The sequence below is a fragment of the Myotis nattereri genome, assembly GCF_964212035.1.
Source record: "Myotis nattereri genome assembly, chromosome: 4".
Classification (NCBI taxonomy): Eukaryota; Metazoa; Chordata; class Mammalia; order Chiroptera; family Vespertilionidae; genus Myotis; species Myotis nattereri.
Window position 1 is genome coordinate 33,308,076 of NC_138079.1, and position 25,326 is coordinate 33,333,401.

Sequence of the window (25,326 nt, forward strand, 5' to 3'; positions counted from 1 at the left end):
GTTTCTATCTCTCTCTCCCTCTCCCTTCCTCTCTGAAATCAATAAGAATATAAATAAAGTCATTTGATTTGCCTGCCTGTTGCTGTTGCTGCTTTTCCTCAATATTGCACAATACTTCTCAGGAGACTAATCGCCTAGCACTAGGCAGAAAAACAAGTAATTCAAGTGAGGAGTTCAGTTCAATATGGGTTTGCTGTGTAAGACCCTGCCATGTGTCAGGCATTCTGCTAGGCACTGGTGTACAGGAATGTATAAACATTAGCTTTTTCTTGGAGAATGTAGGATACTAAAGCAAGAAAAGTGGAAATAAAGTATAATGATGGGAATCTTAAGGGGGTGCAGTGGGGGTACAAAAGAGGAAGTGATCAGTTCTACCTGAGAAAGATAGAAAATGTTTCACAGGGATTGAGAAGTGCAAGTTGGTGGTTACAGAATAGTCATGGGGATGTAAATTACAGCCTGGGGAATATAGTTAATAATATCTTAATGCTATGGAAGAGGCCATGTGGGCACTGGAAATATCAGGAGGACCACTCTGTGGGGTAAGGATTGTCTGGCCACTGTGCCATACATCTGAAACTAATACAGAATAATATTGAGTGTAAACTGGAATAGAAAAAAAACCCACACAATTAGGTCATGAGCCCAAAGAATATAATGACCTTAATCATAAGTACTTGAGGCACATTGTAAAATAATAAAAAAGGGTAAATCATAGAAATATACAACATGTTTCACAGGGGCCATAATGCCTGAGCTGAGTCTGGTAAATGAGATGTTACCTTGGAAGATGAAAGGTTTTTGCTGGCTAGACAAGGTAGTGAGAGCAATGTGAAGAAAAATACGGAGGCATGAATTAGCCTGGTTCTTTCTTTGAACCTCAAATAATTCAGTAGGACTAGACAAAGACTAGTAACCTCATGGAGGGGGACTCAATGACAGACGTGTAGTCCATGCTAAGGAGACCTTCTGGCAACAGAGAGGCCCTGACAACAGGTTTACATTTTAGAGAGATTATTCTCCTGAGCATACTGTGGAGCCTGAGATAGTTGCCTGGAAACCAGGAGATCAGAACGTAGACTAGCAAATAATCTGGCAGGACTTTAAACAAGAGAGCATATTTAGGAATGGAGAGAAGCATAAGAGAAATGCAATTTAAGAAATATCCTTCAGTATTAAAATGTTTACTTCAAAGCTGAATTAACCAGAGGTATACTAATTGTTTATGGTAGGAACTGAAAATTGATCATCCTCAATTATCCATTGAAGTACCATATCACTAGGAGTATTGTCTCAGCCATAGATTACTATAATTTCGGCTGAGTTTGATATTATTAATTAACTAGAGGCCCATGGGGAGCGGGCCTAAGTCGTCAGTCGGACATCCTTAGCACTGCCGAGGAGGCTGGAGAGGCTCCCAACACCGCTGCTGCGCTCGCCAGCTGTGAGCCCGGCTTTTGGGTCAGCGGCGCTCCCCCTGGGGGAGCGCACTGACCTCCAGGGGGCAGCTTCTGCCTTGAGTGTCTGCCCCCTGGAGGTCAGTGTGCATCATAGCGACCGGTCGTTCTGTTCGGTCAATTTGCACATTAGCCTTTTATTATGTAGGATAATATGGTTATATCTTCTGATTTGTCCCTAGAAAGATTTGAGGAGGAATTCAAAAATGCATATATAGTTATATTTTTAAGTAAGGAAATATGGAGGATAAGCAAGAATAGCTAAAATAAGATGAAGCTATGGGTGAAATTAGTACACAAAATTTACACAGCCAGTACAGTGAGGGAAATGACTTAGATACACAATTTATGAAGTAAAAACTAGTTGCTTTGGAAACCAGTATTTTTAGTATTGCTGAGAAGTCATCTCCCCTAAGCCTCTCATAAAAAGGACATTTGAAGTAGAGAACCATATTCTCAGTGGCTTTTCTTGTAGTAAGTGGGAAAATAAATTCTGGAGAGTTGTTTCTATAATGAACTTTTATGCAAGGCCACAGCTTCATGCCAGATCTGCAAGGAACCAAAGTGTCATCAAAGTGTTTATTATTTGTGGCATCTTTCACTAAAACTCCTTGAAGGCAGTGATATTTTTCACTCATATATTTACCCGTCCCCTATTTGGAACTAAGTAAATTTTTATTAAGCAGATCTAGTGAAGGAGAAAAATACTTGAAAGGCATTAAAATACTACTTTTGAGAAAATTAAACTACATTGTGCTTTTAAGAGATAAGAAATAGTACACTATGCATTACTGTAAGGAAGCCTAACAACTTGATTTTTAGATGTATTTTTACAGTTGCTGAGTGAACTATCTGAATAAAGACCCAAATAAATATATTCATAGCTCTCATCCATTCATCCAGGGAGTGTTTGAGTTATGTCATGTTGTGTGCCAAACACTGGGGTTACAACAGAGAGCAAAACAGGCATGGCCCCTGCCCTTGATGGAGCTCAGTCTATCAGTGAAGTAATCAAACAGGTAAATACTATACAGTGGGGCCTTGACTTACGAGTGTCCTGACTAACGAGTTTTTCAAGATACGAGCCGTCTCTTGGCCAATTTTTTGCTTTGAGGTGCGAGCTAAAATTCGGGTTACGAGCCAGCTTCAGATACCCCACTGCTAGTCGGCGCAGCGAACTCACAGTGAAGCCACATCAGCCCAGCATCACGTGTCTCACTCGTTCACTTTTTGATTTGACATACGAGTAATTTGAGTTACGAGCTCCGTCACGGAACGAATTAAACTCATAAGTCAAGGCCCCCCTGTACAATGTAAAGAATGTTATAGTAAGGGAGACGTGGGGTGATTGAATACATACAGCAATGAAGTTTAGGAGTCCCAGACATAGTCCCTGAAGAAGTGATGTTGTACTGAAGGAAGCAGGGTTAACCCGTGGAGAAAAAATATTCCAAGCCGAGTACCACAGGGAGTTCAAGGTTATACTATCTTGCTGATATTCTAGTCACCAATTAAGGACAAGTCCATGGGCTTTACCAGTAACCAAGCTGTAGGTAGTGCCTTAGTACAATAAATAATTTAGATTATTTTAAAACATGGTAAATAACAATGGTAACCTTTGATTGAGTAATCTCATCTCTTAAGGTACTTTTCAGGGTCTTAATTTATCCTTGGGATATAGTCACTATATGTCCTTATAAACTTACAGAAAATTAAAGCTATCCTGATGTAAGAATGGTGTGATTTGTTTTCCACGACTCTAAAAGCATAACTGTTTAAAGGACATATAGACTGGGTTATATAAACGACAACAAACCAGGAACAGGCACCCTGAGGCATCACCAATGGTCAGTTAGGTAGTGCTTACCTCATCACACTTTGTGCAAGAGTTTCTGCTTTTCTCCTGAGGGCACTCTTCCATTCCTTCCTGTTCTTATAGCCTGAATGTTTATATCTCCTGCCATGTACCTGAAGAACTACTCATAACATTTCTCTCTTTCTGTCCATGTAGAATATCTATTCATTTATATATTTCTCTATAACTAGATTTATATTGATAAACTTTTAACTGTTTAGTCTTTACTATAATACAGGAAAAATGCAGGCTTATTGTAAAAAAATACAGAAAGCAAAGAGACAAATGGAAAATAAACTCTGATCCCACTAGTAATAATTTCTATCAACCTCTTTATAAATTTCCTATCATCTGTATTTTTTATATTTTGTCATTCCTTTTTACAAAATGAAGCCAAATTGTATCTTAAAAACTGCTTTTCTCCCAGTAATTATATAATATCTTCTCATGGTAGTACATAAACTCCTGCAATCTACACTAATAAAAGAGAAAAATGGTAATTGGCGTACGGCGATACCTTTTTCATTGGCTAATCAGGGCTATATGCAAATTAACTGCCAACTAAGATTGGCAGTTAACTGCCAACAAGATGGCGGCTAATTTGCATATGTAGGCACAATGCAGGGAGGTGAAAGGGAAAGCAGGAAGAAGCCCCCTGCCACTGACAGTGATCTGAAACCCAGGGGGGAGCTAAGAGCTGGGGGGCAGGGCAAAGGCGGCCCTGGTGCCGCCTTTGCCCTGCCCCCCAGCCATGATCGGAGAATCAGGCGCCTTTGCTGCCCTGGCCAGTGATAGCAGGAAGTAGGGGTGGAGCCAGCGATGGGAGCTGGGCACGGTCGAAGCTGGCAGTCCCAGGAGCTAGGGGTCCCTTGCCTGGGCCCAAAGCGAAGCCCACGATCGCGGCGCCCCCCGCTGCCACTGCAGGTCCCCGCTGCCCGAGCCGGACACCTAGGCCAGAGGCGTCAGGCCTGGGCAGGGGCGGAGCCTGCAACCGCGGGGAGCTGGGGGTCCCCTGCCCAGGCCTGACACCTCTGCCGGAGGCCTCAGGCCTGGTCAAGGGGCCGATCCGGTGATTGGTGATCGGAGGGTGATGAGGGTCAACTCCTCTGGCCGAGGCATCAGGCCTGGGTGGGGGGCGGAGCCGGGGATTGGGGGGATATGATGGTCAGGCCTGAAGCCTGGGTCAGAGGCCTCAGGCTTGGGCAGGGGGTGGAGCAAGCGATCAGAGGGAGATGGGAGTCCCCTGCCCAGGCATGATTCCTGGGCCAGAGGCCTCAGGCTTGGGCGGGGGCCAGAGCCAGTGATCGGGGGGAGATGGGGGTCCCCTGTCCAAGCCTGACACCTCTGGCGGAGGCATCAGGCCTGGGCAAGGGGCCGATCAGGCGATCGGAGGGTGATGGGGGTCAACGCCTGAGGGCTCCCAGTATGTGAGAGGGGGCAGGCTGGGCTGAGGGACACTCTTTCCCCACCCCCCCCCCCCCACCCAGTGCACGAATTTCATGCACCGGGCCCCTAGTGTTTTAAATAATTAAATAGTCTTTAAATGAATTATCAAAATATATTAAAATATATGCATCTATTTTAAGTCTTTATTGAATATATTTGTTAGGCAGTGATTGAGCATGTTTAAATGGCATCCTTATACTTAATGTTATTATGTGTATCCAGGATTATTTTCTTAGAATAAATTCTGGAAGTAAAGTGATCCATCAAGGGATATGCAGAATTTAAGGCTGTTGATAACTTATTGCTAAATTGCCTTGTGAAAAAATTATCATATGCTGTATAAATATCTGTATATACTGTGGACTATTAAAACATTTTAAGACTTCTCACTTAGTGAAACAATGACATTATAAGATAATATTAGAAAGTAAAATTAAATAGGTTAAATAATAAAAAAAATATTAAAATAGCATTAGGGAAATCAGTAGAATTCTTTGAAGTATAAAAAAGTGTGTGTGGTGTAGGCTTATTTAGTGCTTATTCTAGAAGTAATATTTCTAATTTTATAGTTTCTGCATTTACTTTTCTTTAGTATATGAAACAAATGGGATATACGGTAAACAGATTAACAACTGCCCAAATTCAAGGTCTGTGTCTCTCCAGAGAAAAGTGCAGGGTGCCTTCCTGGCAGTGATGTTTAAGTGATTAAGTGACACATGCCTCATGCATTAGAAGCTTCAATCGTGACGGCTGCTGTTGAAAGGAAAGTTAAATAAGAAATTTAGTAAGCCCTTGGGAGGTGAGAAAGGTGTGGAATACTGGGAAATGAGATATGATATCGGTTTTCTTTTATGTCACTTGTTACCCTTCCCTCACCCAAGTAACACGGAACAGCATTAATTACTATTCCAAACTTTCCATCTGGACACATTGATTCTGAATTTTATCATCTCCAGTGACATTGAAGATTTTGGAAACACAATGATTTTACTAGACCAAAGGGGAGAATTAAAAAATCAAATGATTTAGAGGAGTTATTTATTAAAGGTAATGAAGTCCACTGGTCAAATGTAAATTATTTAACATATATTTGCATGTTTTCAAGTTTAAATGTAGAAAGTAAACTTAACTTTGTGTCATTGTGTAGTGTACATACAAAGTTCTGTTTTTGTTTCATAAAAAAACCCCACAAGTGTCACTTAGCATTTTCTTCCTTGTCCATGTATAAACACCTTGTCTGAGCCATCATAGCAAGAGGCCATTTATTATTTGGTGGCATCTTTCACTAGAACTCCTTGAAGGCAGTGATATTTTTCACTCATATATTTACCTATCCCCTATTTGGAGCTAAGTAAATTTTTATTAAGCAGATCTAGTGAAGGAGAAAAATACTTGAAAGGCATTAAAATACTACTTTTGAGAAAATTAAACTACATTGTGCTTTTAAGAGATAAGAAATAGTACACTATGCATTACTGTAAGGAAGCCTAACAACTTGATTTTTAGATGTATTTTTACAGCTGCAGAGTGAACTGTCTGAATAAAGACCCAAATAAATATATTCAACTTTATATCTTTTTAAAAATTTTGTTAAATTTTTAATTACAGTTGACATACAATATTATATTTGTTTCAGATGTGCAACTTAGTGATTAGGCATTTATATAGCTTACAGAGTGATCCCTCAGTAAGTATAGCAGCAGTCTGACACCATACATAGTTATTATGATATTCCTTATTCTGTACCTTTTACATCCCCATGACTGTTTTTATAACTGGCAATTTGTACATCTTAATCCCTTGAACTTTTTCACCCATTCTGCCATCCACCCTCCCATCTGGCAACCATCAATTGGTTTCTTCTTTGTATCTATAAGTTTGTTGCTCTTTTGTATATTTATTTTTTTTAGATTCTACATATAAGTGAAATCATATGGGATTTGTCTTTGTCTGACTTATTTCACTCAGCATATTACCCTCTAGGTCCATCCATGTTGTTGCAGATGCTAAGATTTCTCTTTTTTTATGGCTGAGTAATATTCCATTGCACATATGTAGCACTTCTTTATCCATTTGTTTATCGATGGACGCTTAGGTTTCTTCTATATCTTCATATTTACTATTAATGCTGCACTGAAGAACATAGGAGTGTATATATCTTCTTGATTTAGTGTTTTGGATTTTCTTGGGTAAATACCCAGAAGTGGAATTACTGAGTTATATGGTAGTTCTGTTTAAAACCTTTGAAGGAACCTCCATATTGTTTTCACAGTGGTTGCACCATTTTATAACTCACCAACAGTGTTTGAGGTTTTCTTTTTCTCCACAATCTTGCTAACCCCTGTTTGTTGATTTATTGATAGGCTTCATTCATTGTGGTTTAATTTGCATTTCCCTTTAGTGATGCTGAGCATATTTTCATGTCTACTGGCTATCTGTATATTCTCTTTGGAGAAAAGTCTATTCAGGTCCTCTGCCTATTTTTCAATTTAATTATTTTTTTGGTCTTAAGTTGTATGAATTCTTTATATATTTTGGATATTAACCCTTTATCAAATATATCATTGGCAAATATGTTCTCCCATTTAGTAATTTTGTCTTTTAGTTTTGTTAATGGTTTTCCTCACTGTGCAATAGCTCTTTAGTTTGATGTAGTCCCATTGGTTTATTTTTTTCTTTGTTTTCCCTTGCCTGAGGAAACACATCCAAGAAATTGTTATTAAGAGTGATTTCAAAGAGTTTACTGCCTAATTTTCTTCCAAGACTTTTATGGTTTCAGGTCTCACATTTAAGTATTTTATCCATTTTTATTTTATTCTTATATGTGATAAGGTTGTCTTGTTTCATTTTTTTGCATGTATCTGTCCAGTTTTCCCAGCACCATTTATTGAAGTGACTGTCTTTACCCCATTGCATATTCTTGTCTCCTTTGTCATAGATTAACTGACCACATACAGGTGTGAGATTATTTCTGGGTGCTCTATTCTGTTTCTTTCATCTATAGGTCTGTTTTTATGCCAGTACCAAAGATTTCTATGGCCTTTTAGTATCGTTAGATATCAGGTAGCACAGTACCTCCAGCTTTGTTCTTCTTTTTCAAGATTGCTTTGGCAATTCCGAGTCTGTTGTGGTTCCACTTCAGGGTATTGTTGCTTGGATTTGGACTTTTACATCTGCTAGTTATCTCTACAGTTCCTAGAGCTAATATGTAGGCTCAGGTGCCAAAGCAGAATTACTAGCATAATGATATCATCTCAGACGGGTATCAGCAAGAGACCAGTTTAATCATTTTTTAAAAAGGCAGAAATTGCTAACTCTTATATCATGCTTACTATATGACAGGATCTGTTGTAAGCACTTTACCTCTATTAGCACATATTAATCCTTGCCACAGCCCTTGTAAAGGTTATACTGTTAGTATGCCCTTTTATAGGTGAGGAAACTGATTCACAAAGAGATTCAGTAGTTTATTCAAGATCTGAATTTGGGGGACTAAACCCAATGTATTTATGCCCAGAAAAGATGTATTAATTTATTCATTTGCTTTTATTGAGCTAAATAACATTTATTTATTTTAGGTACAAAAAGCCTTCCAAATTACTCAGAATCTACTATCTCTATGTTTGCATGTATTTAAGTAGAATAATTTTGCGCATACCGTAGCTGTTTTTAATGACAGTGTTCTCTAAACAATTTCCCATGCCAATAAATATAGATCTATATCAACATTTTATTGGCCATGTAGTATTCATTATGGATGAAATAAAATGGATTATATGGTTTGTAGATATACCATCATTTAACTGGTCCCCTTCTTTGGTCACTTCGATAACAAACACATAGTTGTTGGCTGATGTAACTTATTCTGTGCAAACATCTTCAGTCTTGTAATTTCCTCAGGATGAATTCCTCGAAATGACAATTGGTAGGTATGTGTTGCTTAACATTGCATCCTTGCTCCTGTCCAGTTGCTACCCTATCATTATCTCCTTGATTGATACCTTTTAGGTGGACATCCCAGTTTTAGCTAGGAAGTTTAACATCTTCTCTGTAAGAGTCCTCCATGTTCTTAATATTCAGATTAGTTTTTTCCCCCCCAAACTCATATCAGCTGAAATTTTTATGATTTGAAGGATTATAATGGTTATTGGTGTTTTCTGAGTGTTTTGTTTGTTTAATTTTGGTTTCAGAGTACTTATTATTGCTTCCTCTACCAGTAAAACATAACAATATTTTTTAAAGAAAGGATTTGAGTATTATTTTTACTCATGGAGTTAAGGTCTCCCAAGAGCATCCCAGGTGTAGGAACTTTGTAAATAATATACTTTAGGTCTTGCTACTCAAAGCCAGGTTCATTGACAAGTACCATCAGCATCACCAAAGAACTTATTGCAAATACACCGTCCCAGCCCCACTCTGCCTTCTGAATCAGAATCTGCATTTTAGTAAATTCCCAGGTGATTCATGTGCTCTTTACTATTTGAGAATCATTGCTTTAGGCTATTCTGTTCCCAGCTCTTATTTGTCATTTATACACAGCTCACTTTGCTACTGGTAGTAATTGCTTTTGCTATACGTTGCACTTTGCTGTGTGCTAGTAAATACTGGCCTTTCTTTGAAAAAACTTGCTATTTTTTATGTGTCTAGCTCAAAACAAGTATCATTCTATAGTTGAGTTAGAAGCTGTTGTATTGATTTTGGCATTTTAGAGCTAGCTGAATTATTAATTTGGCTTCGTTTTACAGACAGAAACATTTTAAAATCAAAGATCTTGTGAAACCTAGTGCCCTCTCATGAAGGGGTTAGCCTTCTCTTACAGATATGCTAGTGCTAATGAATTTTTTATAATAGCTATAAATAAGTAACTATCATCCTAAAAACAAGCATTATGTTTATCTGAATATGCTTACTTTGCAAATTCATTGTTTCAAAGAGCTCAAATGTGCATTTAAAATGAGAAACATGATAAATGGGTTTTTTTTTGAGATTACAGTTGTTTGCTGAAATAACAAAATATATTTTTAGATGTTACCTTTTCAAATGTTACACAAAACTGCTAAAATGCTGCTCATCCATCAGAACATAAAGGTATCCTTCACTCTCTAAACTCAGGAACCAAATAGATTTGAACACATTTTTTAGAGATACACATTTCAACTTCAAATTGCTCTAAGGGATATTATCTATATACTAGTGGCCTGGTGCACAGATTTGTGCACAATGAAAGGAAATTAATTAGAAGAAATATTTTAATATTGCTATTTGCACTTTCTCTATAATAGAAGTGTCAGAGATGAAAGAAAATTAGTAAAATGTATATGAAAATAATATATAAATTTATTAATAAACAATAACAACGTGATATAACAACAAAGACATGATATATAAACAACAAAAACATGATATAAAAACATTGATAAAAACAGTGACTGATAAATTGATTAAACTTATTCTAATATCTCCCTGTATACCACATTAAGAGTAAAAACACTTTCAGAGTGCTTGACTAATTTCCCTTATGATTAAGTATTTACAACTTTAATGTCACACGGTCTTCAAACTTAAGAGAAAGCAACATATAACTGACCATCTGAAAACAGGTTCAGGTAGTAATATTCCTACTTTTTCTAGAGTTTGTCCTTGTGATTTATTAGTAGTCATTGCAAATGCTGGCATCACGGGAAACTGTCTTTTAATTAATTTAAATGGGAGGCCAGTGTCAGACGGGGACTTAAGAATATCAATAAAAACAATCAAATTCAAGCCTGAGTCCTGGGTGCCTGCTGGCGGCTGGAGGGAAGCCGGGGTTCCGGATGCCAGAGGGAAGCCGGTGCCAGCAGCTGGGGGAAGGAAGGCCTACTCTTGCACGAATTTCATGCATTGAGCCTCTAGTATAGATACAAAAGCCTAAGCGACTATTCAACCGTCCAACTGGTAGCTGTGATGCACAATGACCACCAGGGTGCAGACGCTTTAACCAGTAGCTATGATGTACACTGACCATCAGGGGGCAGATGCTTAATGCAGGAGCTGCAGAGCTGCGATGACTTGACAGCTGCGGTTCTCTGGTGATGCACCCAGGACCAGAGAGCAGGGAGGCTGATTCGGGGGTGCGTCATTCTAGAACTGCCCTCTCGCAATCCAGGACTCCTTGGGGAACGTCAGAGAGCTGGTTTCAGCCCGATCCCTGCAGCCAGGCCAAGGGACTCCACCAGTACATGAATCCGTGCACCGGGCCTCTAGTGTTATTAAACTAGTATATAGGCTCCTCCTCCTCCATAAAGTTATTACTATTTACGATGTGTGTGACATATGATTGAAGGGGTAATTTTTTGCTGAGGGGATGAACCCAGAAAATTATAGGCAACCAGCAGCTAGAAACATCAGAGTCCTCACTAAAAGGGATGCTGTGCCCTCAGACAATTACCTGTTATCAAAGTTGTATCACTTGCTTTCCCTGAATTGTTGCAAAGGTATAAGATGGCTTTCTGCTACAAGTTTAACTAAACTGTACAAACTTTTAAGAAAGTCTTGCTACTAACAAAATTTAAAAAATGCAGAGTAGAACAGCTATGAAATCAAAACTAGGGGAGGAAAATAGATGTAACTTGGGAAAGGGATAGAGCAGATGAATATTTTATGTACCTATACAAAAATAGGACCACATTCCCATGCCAGGATTTTTCTTTGCTTTTCAAAAGCCACCCAATGGTAATACATCACAAAGAAGTTTAGGAATATTAAAAGGGGCTTTATGCATCTCCATTGAAAAGGTACAGTGGAGATTTAGTAATGTGTCTTCAGCAATTAATGACTGTGTAGTATAAAATTTTATTTCATCTTCCATTGATTGATTGCAGCATTTAAAATACATTGTGCACTGAAGCAGGGTGTGTTTTTTTTAAATACCCATTTATTCACAATATATTTCCCTGCCATATTCTTTTATTTTTTTCATTAATTTGATTGGGGTGACATTGGTCAATAAAATTATACAGGTTTCGAGTGTACAATTCTATGATACATCATCTGAATATTATGTGCCCACCACCTAAAGTTTAATCTTCTGTCACCATATATTTTACCCCCTTTACCCTTTACAACTGTCCTACCTGTTTCCCTCTGGAAACCACTGTACTGTTTGCATGTGTCTATGAGTTGTTTGTTTTCTTGTTTGTTCATTTGTTGCTGTCAGTTTTGTATGTGTTTTTTAATCCTCAACCAAGGATTTTTTTTTTTTTACGTTGATTTTAGAGAGAGAGAAAGGGAGAGAGAAAGAAAACATCGGTGTGAGAGAGAGACAACAATCGATTGCTTCCTGTACATGCCCCAACTGGGGATTGAACCCACAACCTAGATATGTGCCCTGACCAGGAATCAAACATACAGCCTTTTGGTGTATAGGACGATGCTCCAACCAACTGAACCACATGGCCAGGGCTATTGCTTTCAGTTTTATATCCCACATATGAGTGAAATCATGGTTCTTGACTTTTTCTGTCAGACTTATTTCACTTAGCATAATATTCTGAAGATCCATCCATGCTGTCCCAAATGGCAGTATTTTCTTAATCTTGTCACTTTCGACACTTTGGACAGGACAGTTTGGTTGGGGGTGGGGTGTTGCCTGTGCCTTATTAGAAGTTTAACAGCATTCCTGACCTCCATACATTAGGTGCACAGGCACTAATAGCACTCACATTCCCAGTCATTCAGTCATGGCAGTAAAATGTTTCCAGTTATTGCCCAATGTCCCCTTTGGGCAAAATCACCCCAATTAAGAACCATTGCTCTCCAGTGGTTCTCAACCTTTCTAATGCCGCAACCCTTTAATACAGTTCCTCATGTTGTGGTGACCCCCAACCATAAAATTATTTTCGTTGCTACTTCATAACTGTAATTTTGCTACTGTTATGAATAGTAATGTAAATATCTGATATGCAGGATGTATTTTCATTGTTGGCGACCCACAGGTTGAGAACCGCTGCTAGACTATTTTGCATCCATTATGAAGGATAGAAAAGAATACAGGTTTGCAGAATGTTCACAGTGGGGAGATAAGTATACCATAATCTTATTTTTGTAGGAAAAAAAAGTCATGCACACACATCAAAAACAAAATTGAAATCACATAAAATACTAACAACAGCTATCTTGGTTATCCATGATAAAGTGTGACTTGGAGTTTTATTTCCTTCATATTTTTCTTGCATTTATTATTTTTTAATTAGAACGATAACGTCCTCTATATCATATTCAGTCATTTAAGTGGAAGATACAATGTCTTAGTTTGCTTTAGTATTTATAACCAAAATAACGTAGGTGGATTAAACAAATATTTGTTTCTCACAGTTCTGGAGCTTGGGAAGTCCAAGATCAAGGTGCTGGCACATTCATTGTCTGGTGAGAGCTTGCTTCTTGGCTCCTAGAGGGCCATCCCCTGCGCCCTCACATGTTGGAAGGGGCAGGGGAGCTCTCGGGGCCCTCTTGTACAGAGGCACTAACCCCATTTCTGAGTTAACCCTCATGGCTTAAGCATCTCCCAAAGGCCCCACCTCCAAATATCATCACATCAGGGGTAAGGATTTCAACATATGAGTTTGGGGGACACATTTAGTCCATAACATACAGGTAATTTCCACAAATTGGGCAACATTTAAAATTTTAATTTAGACTATTATACACAGCATTATGCTTTAAAGGCTTAAGTAAATATTGTATGTGAACTGAATTTTTATTTATGTCCATGGAACTAGAATAAAGTATGTGCCTAATATTTTCTTTTTTTGCTTAACCAGTATAAAGATAGTTATAAACTAAACCACTATTTTAGTGAACTAGATTGTTCTACTTTCTGCCTGTTATGTTACTTATCAAAAAAGATTGCTTATTCCCATAGGGGAGGTTAAAACTAGGCCACCACACCGTAGATACAATAGAGTGAATAAGATGTAACTTTTTTTAGTCACATGTTTCTGACTAGCCTAAAGAGGCATAATGTGTCTCAATTATTCCTATCTTCTTAGAACTTTGTTTCATTTAAAAATAATAAGTTGGCAATCTCAGCTGTCTTTTTTCTTCACCTCACAATGACACAAATGAAAGAGAACTTCATCCGCATCTCAGGAACATCTCCAGATTTACACATACATACTTTCCTACTCCCCATCTATAACCGTTCCCCTTTCCTCCCCAATCAAGAAAGAAAATTAACATGCATATAGATTTAGAGTATGAGGATAAGAAAAGAGAATAGATTAGAAATAATGAATTTAGAAACTAAATTGATTGTGAACATTGCTAATTTATTAAGCATATTAAAATATCTCCTTCATTCAATTGATACTGAGTGCATACTACATAGCAGGCAATGTATCCAGCAGAGCGTACAGTCTCATGGCAGTGGCACACATTAATCAAGCTCTCATACACAAATATGTAAAATTCAAACTACAATAAATGTTGTAATGGAGAAATGCATGTTGCTATGAGAGCACATAACTGGGGACCTATTTTACTTTTGTTTGTTTGTTTGTTTGTTTGTTTATTTATATTTTTGATAGTTCTGCAAAGACCTTTATTGGATGGTGCCCTTGACCGGAATCGAACCTGGGACCCTTCAGTCTCCAGGCCGACGCTCTATCCACTGAGCCAAACCGGCCAGGGACTGGGGACCTATTTTAGATTAAGGAGTCAGAAAAGGTATTCCTGAAATTATATCTTTATAGTTTTGGAGTTCAAAAAAAGAGGCCAGGGCTAGCGTTATAAATCTAAAAGTCATTTATATACAGGTAGTGGCAGAAGCTGTGGGTCCTTTGCCTAGGGAAATTATATAGATTGGAAAGGAAAAATGAGGAGGCAGTTTAGAAGTAAGCCTTTAAAGAAATCCAACTTCATAAGAGATAAAAGGACAATGCACCAAAGAGGAAGAAAAAATATTTTATCATAAAAATCAAGAAAAGTGACATATATTTAAAGACATTTTTAAATATTAAGAAGATAATGATGCCGAAACCGGTTTGGCTCAGTGGATAGAGCGTCGGCCTGCGGACTGAAAGGTCCCAGGTTCGATTCCGGCCAAGGGCATGTACCTGGGTTGCGGGCATATCCCCAGTAGGAGATGTGCAGGAGGCAGCTGATCGATGTTTCTCTCTCATCGATGTTTCTAACTCTCTCTCTCCCTTCCTCTCTGTAAAAAATCAATAAAATATATTAAAAAAAAGAAGATAATGATCAACAGTGTCAAATGCAACTAAGAGATCAAGAAAGATGAAAACTTAAAAATATCTATTAGATCTAGTAACAGCTAAAAATAAATTGAAGAATATTTGCAAAAGTGAAAAAATTTAGAAAGCAAGTAGAGACAGTTTATTTGAGAAGTTTGGCTCTGACAGAAGGAGAGAGAAGGAAGGTGGTAGCTAGAACAAAGTGCAAGACTAAGAGAATTCTGTGTGTGTGTGTGTGTGTGTGTGTGTGTGACGCGAGAAGCCATTGGAGAAAGAGAAGGCCTACATGCATGGAGAATTTGAAAGGAATGGTGACTGGTGGAGGTTTCAATAGAGTCATATCAGAGAGCCAGTGGCTTAGTCAAAAAGACCAGAATTCTCCCCACAGGTTTGACACTGGAATTGGGAAGAGCCTACCGAGAAGAGAAGAGTATAATACAATTTAATGATTAGAGAAACATTTAGAGTTTTATTTAAAAGATATTTTTAGAGAAGCCTTGGTTTTAGTGCTGAATTAGATGATTTTCTAAATTTTCTTATATTCCTATTATGTGCTTAGAAGGATTCAAGGAAGTCTCTACCTTGTCTCTCTAAGATAAGCTAAGAATCTTAAAGATTGTTTCCTTTAGCAATGTTTTCCAGTTCGCTGAATCTATCTTTTTTATCCTGGCTCTTTTACATTTACAATTTCCATTTGGGTTCTCTTTCAAATTCACTTTTTGTTTTATTATATTTTTTATTATTTTTATTACATTATATTTTTATTATATCTTGTTTTGCCTTATTGACTGTATTCCTCTTTTAAATTCTCTTTTAACATATTATTTTAAAATTTTTATACATTTTTCAGTTACATGTAATTCTTCAAAGGTGAATTTTTCCGTTCATACATCTACTTACACTTTTTATTGGCAGTTCGTTTTCTGGCATACTTTGTAATTTTTTACTATAGGCTTACCTTCAGTAGAAGTTGTTTCTGTGTGAATCTCAGGGGCCCTGAATTTTGGGAAATTGGGACCAGTTTTGTATTTGACTTTGCTGTGGTCTTATGGCTTCCACTAGTTTAAGATTTAATGTTATTTTTTTCTATGCACCGTTTCCCAGCTTCTTGGGAAGTACTAATTCAGACCTCACACCCACAAGTAGTGCAGATCTGACATGCTGGTATTCTCTCTGCTGACTCTGTCTAGAGTAGCTTGCTCTGTACCATATTCCTCAGACCAAACAGCTTTTCTAGTTTGCAGCTATACATAGAGCCTAGATATCCTAATCTATATCTTCAACGTATATGTTAGGTTTTTGAACACTTTTTTTAAATTTAAGTTCTTTATTTTTTAAAGTATTACACAAGTCTCCTTTCCCACCCCCATTGACCTCTCTCTGACTGCTCCCACCCCGCAGCACATGCCCTCACCCCTCTACTGTCCGTGTCCATTGGTTATGCTCATATGCATGCATACACATCCTTTGGTTGATCTCTTACCCCCCGACCCCCAGCCCCTGCCTTCCGTTTTAGGTTGGGAGGTGTGTTCAATGCTTCTGGCTCTATTTTTGTTCATCAGCTTATGTTATTCATTATATTCCACAAATGAGTGAGATCATGTGATATTTATCTTTCTCTGACTGGCTTGTGTCGCTTAACATAATGTTCTCCAGGTCCATCTATGCTGTTGCAAATGTTAAGAATTCCTTCTTTTTTTACAGCAGCGTAGTATTCCATTGTGTAGATGTACCACTGTTTTTTAATCCACTCATCTGCTAATGGGCATTTAGGCTGTTTCCAAATCTTAACAATTGAAAATTGTGCTGCTATGAACATAGGGGTGCATATATCCTTTCTGATTGGTGTTTCTGATTCCCTAGAAGGGGGATTACTGGGTCAAATGGGAGTTCCATTTTTAATTTTTTGAGAAAACTCCATACTGTCTTCCATAGTGGCTGCACCAGTCTGCATTCCCACCAGCAGTGAAGGACGATTCCTTTTTCTCCACATCCTCGCCAGCACTTGTCCTTTGTTGATTTGATAATGATAGCCATTCTGACAGGTGTGAGATGGTACCTCATTGTTGTTTTGATTTGCATCTCTTAGACGATTAGTGACTTTGAGATGTTTTCATATGTGTCTTAGCCTTCTGTATGTCCTCTTTCGAAAAGTATCTATTTAGACCCTTTGCCCATTTTTTGATTGGATTGTTTATCTTCCTTTTGTCAAGTTGTATGAGTTCGCTACAAATTTTGGAGATTAAACCCTTGTCAGATATAACATTGGCAGATATGTTCTCCCATGCAGTGGACTTTCTTGTTGTTTTGTTGATGGTTTCTTTTGCTGTGCAAAAGCTTTTTATTTTGATGTATTCCCATTTGTTTATTTTCTCCTCAGTTTCCATTGCCCTAGGACAGTGATGGTGAACCTATGACACGCGTGTCAGAGATGACACGTGAACTCATTTTTTTGGTTGGTTTTTCTTTGTTAAATGGCATTTAAATATATAAAATAAATATCAAAAATATAAATCTTTGTTTTACTATGGTTGAAAATATAAAAAATCTCTACATGTGACACGGCACCAGAGTTAAGTTAGGGTTTTTCAAAATGCTGACACGCCAAGTTCAAAAGGTTCGCCATCACTGCCCTAAGAGCTATGTGGGTAAACATATTGCCATGACATATGTCTGATATTTTGCTGCCTATGGATTCTTCTAAGATTTTTACATTTAAGTCTTTTATCCATTTTGAATTTATTTTTGTGTACGTTGTAAGTTGGTGGTATAGTTTCATTTTTTTGCATGTATCGGTGCAATTTTCCCAACACCATTTATTAAAGAGACTGTCCTGACTCCATTGTATGCTGTTGCCTCCTTTGTCAACTATTAATTAAGTATATTGGCTTGGGCCGATTTCTGGGTTCTCTGTTCTGTTCCATTGGTCTATATGTCTATTTTTGTGCCAGTACCAGGGAGTTTTGAAAACAGTGGCTTGGTAATATAGCTTAATATCTGGTAATGTGATCCCTCCAATGTTGTTCTTCTTTCTCAGTATTTTTGAGGCTATTCTGGGTCTTTTTTTTGTCCAGATGAATTTTTGAGAGTTTATTCTAGATCTGTGAAATATGCCATTGGCATTTTAATGGGGATTGCATTGAATCTATAGATTGCTTTGGGTAGTATGGACATTTTAATGATGTTGATTCTACCAGTCCATGAACACGGTATATTCTTCCATTTGTTTATGTCTTCCTCTATCTCTTTTTTCAATGTCCTGTAGTTTTCTGAGTACAAGTCTTTTACCTCCTTAGTTAAGTTTATTCCTAGGTATCTTAATTTTTTTGGTGCAATGGTAAATGGGATTGTTTTTTAGTTTCTCTTTCTGTGAGTTATTAGTGTATAAAAAAGGTATAGACTTCTGGGTGTTAATTTTGTATCTTGCTACATTGCCAAATTCATTTATTAAGTCTAGTAGTTTTTTTATGGAGTCGTTAGGATTTTCTATGTACAATATCATGTCTTCTGCAAATAATGACAGTTTTACTTCTTTTCCTTTTATTTCTTCTTCTTGTTTGATTGCTATGGCTAGCACTTCCTGCACTATGTCAAAAAGGAGTGGTGAAAGTGGACATCTCTGTCTTGTTCCTGTTCTTAAGGGAAATGGTTTTAGTTTTTGCCCATTGAGTATGATGTTGGCTGTAGGTTTGTCATATAAGGCTTTTATTATGTTGAGGTATGATCCCTCTATTCCCACTTTGCTGAGAGTTTTTATCAGGAATGGGTGTTGGATTTCTTCAAAAGCTTTATCTGCATCAGTTGATATAATTATTTTTGTCTCTCAATTTGTTTATGTGATGCATCCCGTTTATTGATTTACAGATATTGTACCAGTCTTCCATCCCTGGATAAATTCCACTTGGTCATGGTGTATGATCTTTCTAATGTAATGCTGGATCCAATTTGCTATAATTTTGTTGAGGATTTTAGCATCTATTTTCATCAGGGATATTGGCCTAATTCTCTTTCTTTGTGGTGTCTTTATTAGTTTTGGGATTAGGGTAATGCTGGCTTCATAGAAAGAGCTTGGAAGTGTGCCTTTCTCTTGAATGTTTTGGAATAGTCTGGGGAGGATAGATTTTAGTTCTTCTTTGAATATTTGGTAAGACTCCCCTGTGAAGCTTTCCAGACCAGGGCTTTTGTTTGCTGGACGTTTTTTTTTTTTCTTTTTTTAAATTATTGCTTCAATTTCATTGGTAGTTATTAGCCTATTCATGTTTTTTTTTTTTTTTAATTCTTCCTGATTGAGTTTTGGAAGCTTGTATTTTTCTAAGAATATGTCCATTTCATCTAGGTTGTTCAGTTTGTTGAAGTAGAGTTGTTTGTAGTGTTTTTACAATTCTCTGTATGTCTCTGGGTTGGTTGTTACTTTACGTCTTTCATTTCTGATTTTGTTTATTTGGGTCCTCTCTGTTTCCTAGTGAGCCTGGCTAGAGGTTCATCAATCTTGTTTATCCTTTCAAAGAACTAGCTCTTGGTTTTATTGATCTTTTGTATTATTATTTTTTTTTTTTGGTCTCTGTGTCATTTATTTCTGCTCTGATTTTTAGTATTTCCTTCTTTCTGCTTACTGAGGGCTTTTTCTTGTTGCTCTTTTTCTAATTCTTTGAGTTGTAGTGTTAGATACTTTATTAATAGTTTTCCTTCTTTTTTGAGATAGGCCTGTAGAACTATGAATTTCCTTCTCAGGACTGCTTTCGCTGTGTCCCATAGATTTTGGATTGTTGTGTTTTTGTTATCATTTGTTTCCAGGATGATTTTTATTTCTTCTTTGATCTCTTTGATTATCCAATCATTGTTTAGTAGCCTGCTATTTAGCCTCAAAATGTTTGCTATTTTTATTGTAGTTGATTTCTAATTTTATTCCATTGTGATCTGAGAAGATGCTTGATATGATTTCCATCTTCTTGAATTTGAAGAGATTTCTTATGTCCTAATATGTGGTCTATCTTTGAAAATGTCCCACGTGCACTTGAGAAGAATGTGTATTCTGTAGCTTTGGGGTGCAATGTTCTGAAGATGTCGATTAGTTCCATCTGATGTAGTGAGTCATCTAGGATTGCTGTTTCTTTGATGATTTTTTGTTTAGAGGATTTATCCAGTGGTGTCAATGGGGTATTAAAGACCCCTACTATGATGGTATTGCTGGCAATCTCTCCCTTGATATCTTCCAGAAGTTTTTTAATGTATTTGGGTGCTCCTGTATTGGGTGAATATATGTTTACCAGAGTTATATCCTCTTGTTGAATTGCTCCCTTTAGTATTATGAAGTGGCCCTCCTTATCTCTTGTTCTGGCCTTCACTTTGAGGTCTAATTTGTCAGATATAAGTTTTGCTACCCCAGCTTTTTTTTCTTTTCATTTCCATTTGCCTGAAAAATTTTTTTTCATCCTTTCACTATCAGTCTTTGTGAGTCCTTTGTTCTGAGGTGGGTCTCTTGTAGACAGCAAGTATATGGGTCATGTTTTCTTATCCATTCAGCTACCCTATGTCTTTTGATTAGAGCATTTAACCCATTTATATTTAAGGTTGTTATTGATAGGTACTATTTGTTGTCATTTTTATTCTTTATTCCTGTGTTCCTTCTTCCCTTTCTATTTCTTCTTTTTACACCAGTCTCTTTAGCATTTCTTGCATTGCTGGATTGGTGGTAATGAACTCCCTTAGCCTTTTTTTTTTCTGTGAAGCTCCTTATTTCACCTTCAGTTTTGAATGATAACCTTGCTGGGTATAGTATTCTTGGATTCAGTCCTTGCTTTGCTCTGTATATTTCATTCCATTCCCTTCTGTCCTGATGTGTTTCTATTGAGAGATCAGTTGTTAGTCTAATTAGAGATCCCTTATAGGTAACTTTATGTCTCTCTCTGGCAGTCTTTGAGATTCTTACTTTGTCAATGATGTTTGCCAATTTAATTATGATGTGTCTTGATGTGGGCCTTTTTGGGTTCATCTTTTTTGGAACTCTGTGTGCTTCTTGTACTTGTGTGCCTTTTTTCTTCCCCAAATCAGGGAAGTGTTCTGTCATTTTTTCTTCAAACAGGTTTTCTGGTCCTTGCTAAGCTTCCTCTCCTACTGGTACCCCTATTATTGATTCTTCTTTATTTCCTGTTGATTCTTACATGTTGTTGAATTTGTCTTCCATCCTTTTCAGCATCCTTATAACCAGTGCTCTTTCTCTGATAAATTGCTTGCCTCCATTTCATTTATTTCCTTTTCTGGTGCTTCCTCCTTTTCTTTCATATGGGGGTTGTTTCTTTGTTTCCCCATTTTTGCTGTTCCTTTGTGATTGTTTCTATGTATTAGATCATACTGCTATGCCACCCCGATTTTTTGAGTTTGTCTTATATAGTTCATGTTTTGGGTGACCCAGTAGAGCAATCTCTCAGGTCTTCTGGGCTGGGTATTCTAGGGACGCCCCCTACTTGGGATATTTGGGTTCTTTTGGTATAATTGGGTCTTGAGTGTTGCTGTCCAGTTCGTGGATAGAGTCTCCTCTCATGGTGTCTGGTTATGTGGCTCACTCTCTACCACCTTGACCAAACAACACAAAATACAACTTGACAAGACACAACACAAAAGGAACAAAACCCGAATGTACTCATGACACCAATAACCCCAATAAAAGTGACCACCAGAGAAAAGAGAATTAGGAGAGAGAAAAGAGAGGAAAGATGATGTCAAGGAAAGAAAATAAAAGGTATGAGAGAAAATAAAGATAAGAAAACACCACAAAACAAACAGATAAACCAAAAAATGCAAACAACATACACCTGTTATGCCCAGAATTCAAGATCCCCAAGAAACCACGCCAGGGAGCCAGTCCGATGCAAAAGCAGAAGGTCCTTTATTGTGTTAGCTAACCCGACCCGGGCCTCCAGTCGACGCAGCGACCGGAAACCGAGTCCCACTCATGAGATAATCAGGGCTTTAATAGTGAGGGGAGGGGAGCTGACTGTAGGCCCTCCAATTGGCCAGGCGCCAAGTTGGGTCTTGTTCCCGGGCGTGGCCAGCAGGGGCCTGGACCTCCGGGAAGAAGGCACTCCTCTGCCTCTGCCCCAACATGGAGGATCCAGGGCAAGATAGAGGGCATAGCCCTCGCCCTTTCAACACCCACAAAACGGGTGGGAGGGAGGACAGAATCAGTAGAAGCAGAGCTTATATACAGAAAGTAAGGTTAAGGAATTGAATGAATAGGGGAAGGACCACGGTTCAGTATAGAGGAGGTAGAAAGAGAATGAGTGGATAAGAAGAAAAGAAAAAAATAAAATAAAATAATTACAAAATAAATAATAAAAAGATAAAACAGCCCTAACCAGTTTGGGTCAGTGGATAGAGCGTCGGCCTGGGGACTGACGGGTCCCAGGTTCGATTCCAGTCAAGGGCATGTACCTTGGTTGCGGGCACATCCCAAGTCGGGGGTGTGCAGGAGGCAGCTGGTTGATGTTTCTCTCTCATTGATGTTTCTAGCTCTCTATCCCTCTCCTTTCCTCTCTGTAAATAATCAATAAAATATATTTTTTTTAAAAAAGATAAAACAAAATATATGTATATTTTTTAATTTATTCATTCATTTTTGGAAAAGGAGAATAGAGGAGAGAGCAGGTAGGCTTGAGTTTATTGAGTGAAACTAATTAAACAATTAGGAGAAGAAGAGAGCATGAGAGGAGAGGAAAAGCAAGCATACATTTTTTAAAAATGACTATTAGAGAAAGAGAAAGGAGAAGGATTCATGGAATTGGAGCAGGGGAGAGGAAGTTAGATATATGAATAAGCCAACAGAGACTACAATAATAATAATAATAATAATAATAATACATCAGTAAAGCAGATAAAGAAGATCAGTTTTTAACCAGGGGTAAAAAGAAAGGAAAGAGAAAAACTGAAGTGGGGACAGGAAAGTGGAAAATATGATGGAAGAAGGAGAAGTGGGGAAGAAAAGGGTGGAAAAAATAAGATAAAATAATAAAATATTTTATTTTTAAAAACAAAAGATAAAGAAGTGAAGTGTCATTCACTTCAGCTGAGTTTTAATGCCCCATGGGGGCTGGTTTAAGACCCCACTCTTCTGTCTGCCACTTCTCAGTTTCCTGTAAGGTAGTTAGCACCTTGTTGAAGTTCCAGGTGATCCACAGCTCCTCTGTTTGTATGCAAGCAGGCGGGACCAATCTGCCTGCTGTCAGTCTTAATCTCTCAAGCTTCTGTTTCCGACAGGGCTTTAGGTGCTGTATTGCTTTCCTTTTCCGGGACTGAGCCCCCCTTTTCAACTCAGTCCCTGAGGGCTCTTTAGGGCTATTCAAGTCTGTTTCCTTTGTACAGCTCAGGTTGTAGTCTGGGTCTGGCTGTATTGGCTGTCTTGAGGCTGCTGGGAGGGGCTGGCTCTTCAGGAGTAAAAGGGCTGCTTAGATGTCTCAGTGCCGGGCTCCCAGTCACCTCTCCCCCATCCACTCTCCTCCACAGCCTCTCCCATGACTCCACAAACCCACACCTCCACCACAGTGAGTACTTGTATTTGAAACTTCTTATGAACTGGTTTTATCGAATAAAGACAAAGACAAAACAGCGTCTAAACAACTGTGAGTTTCTCCCTGCCCGCCCCCCCTGCATCGCATGGCTCGGGCAACTCTTCAGGCCTCCTTTCTGGGCTCAGCCTCTTGCAGCTGTGGACTTAGATCTAGAACCTTCTGCTGCCAGCAACCCTGTGGACCTCTCTTCCATAGTCGGATGTTATGCCTGTCTCCAAGGGACGCGGACTTGGTGCCATGCAGCTTCCTTCTGACCTTGTCCCGGTGGTCACACACGTCTCTCTCTCCCGCCCAGATCCCCGATTCTACCATTCTCCAGGTGTGCTGTGCCCCTCCCGGCTGTGAATGGTCTCACCAGCTGTGTCTACTTAACCAATTCCAGATGGATGTTACTCAATTTAGGTGCCCCGTTTATCTGCTCTGGGATAAGGCTCAGTACATGTCTACCTATTCAGCCACCATTTTTTCCTTCCGCCAGGTTTTTGAACACTTTATGTAGCTTTATTTTTTTAATTAGCATTTGAGTGAGGCTTATTGCATTAGCCTGTTTTCCCATATTGACCAAAAGTGTTTTTTGGGGAATATAGAAAACTCTTCCAATTGTTTCCTAAAATGTATTTTTGATGACCGACATGGAAGTGTTATCCATGGGGAGAGATCCTCATCTCTACCAGTTCCTTGTAGGGGTGGTCTTCTTACAATATCCCAAGAAAATGAATTTTCAGAGACTCACACGAGTGGATGAGGTGTTGTAGAAAGCTTTATTTCTGTTGAAATACACCCCTGTTTCCAAGGTCCCACTTCCCCTTGTCCTGCCAAGGAAGAAGTGTAGCTTCTGCTTCAGCAGAGCTAGAATCAGAGATAATTTCCAGAGTTTCCTCTCCATGTTGGAGCAGTCTAGTTCAGATCAGGCTAGCTTAGCTTGTGTTCCTTGCTGCAGTCCATCAGTCCGTTTTGTGTGGGGTCAGCAGGACCACATGGCTATGGAGGAAACACAGGCAAATGCAGAAGAGCAAATTCCTTTAGTTAGGGGATTACCTATTCCCAAATTTTTGCAGGTTTGCAGTGACCCTGCCTACCTTGGGCAATGATCTGTTTCCAGGTTTTGACTGAAGGCATCTTCCCTATGCTGTGCCAGTTTTACTGTGCATGCATCCATTCCCCTTTGTTGCAGTGGTATGCAGGGAATGGGCCAGTGGTTCCCTGGGAGTGCAAAGTTGCAGCTTCCTGGTGAAGCTGCCCAAATGACATCCATAATATCTGGCTTTCTCTTTGCTCCTTTCCTATTATTAGTAACTAGCTAATTACAGAAGCTAGTATATATTAGAAATGCGAAACTATCAAATTTGGAATATGCATTTGTACAAATTTGAAGTCATACTCTGATACTAGAAATACAGATTCTTATGACACAATGACATAAAAATTTACATTTTTTAAGAATCATAAATGAAAAGAATTCTGTAACATTTATGTCTGTATATTTAGAGTAGCTTTCATGTGCCATTCCTTAATTACTGCTATTTTCTGATAACTTTAATAGCTAAATTTTTTCCATAACTAGCATGGACTTTGTATCAAATATAGAAGGAGTTCTTATCATTTGCAACAGCATGGATGGAACTGGAGAGCATTATGCTAAGTGAAATAAGCCAGTCAGAGAAAGATAAATATCACACGATCTCACTCTTTTATGGAATATAATGAACAACATAAACTGATGAACAAAGACAGATCCAGAGACAGAGAAACATCGATCAGACCGTCAGTTTATGTGA

The 25,326-nt window shown here is 38.3% G+C and overlaps 1 protein-coding gene across 1 annotated transcript in view; it reads left to right on the top strand.

Annotated features, from left to right (window-relative positions):
* RNF180 (ring finger protein 180) overlaps positions 1-25,326 on the top strand; it is a 93,808-nt gene that overhangs the window by 42,914 nt on the left and 25,568 nt on the right. The gene's annotated exons all lie outside the window — the stretch shown is intronic.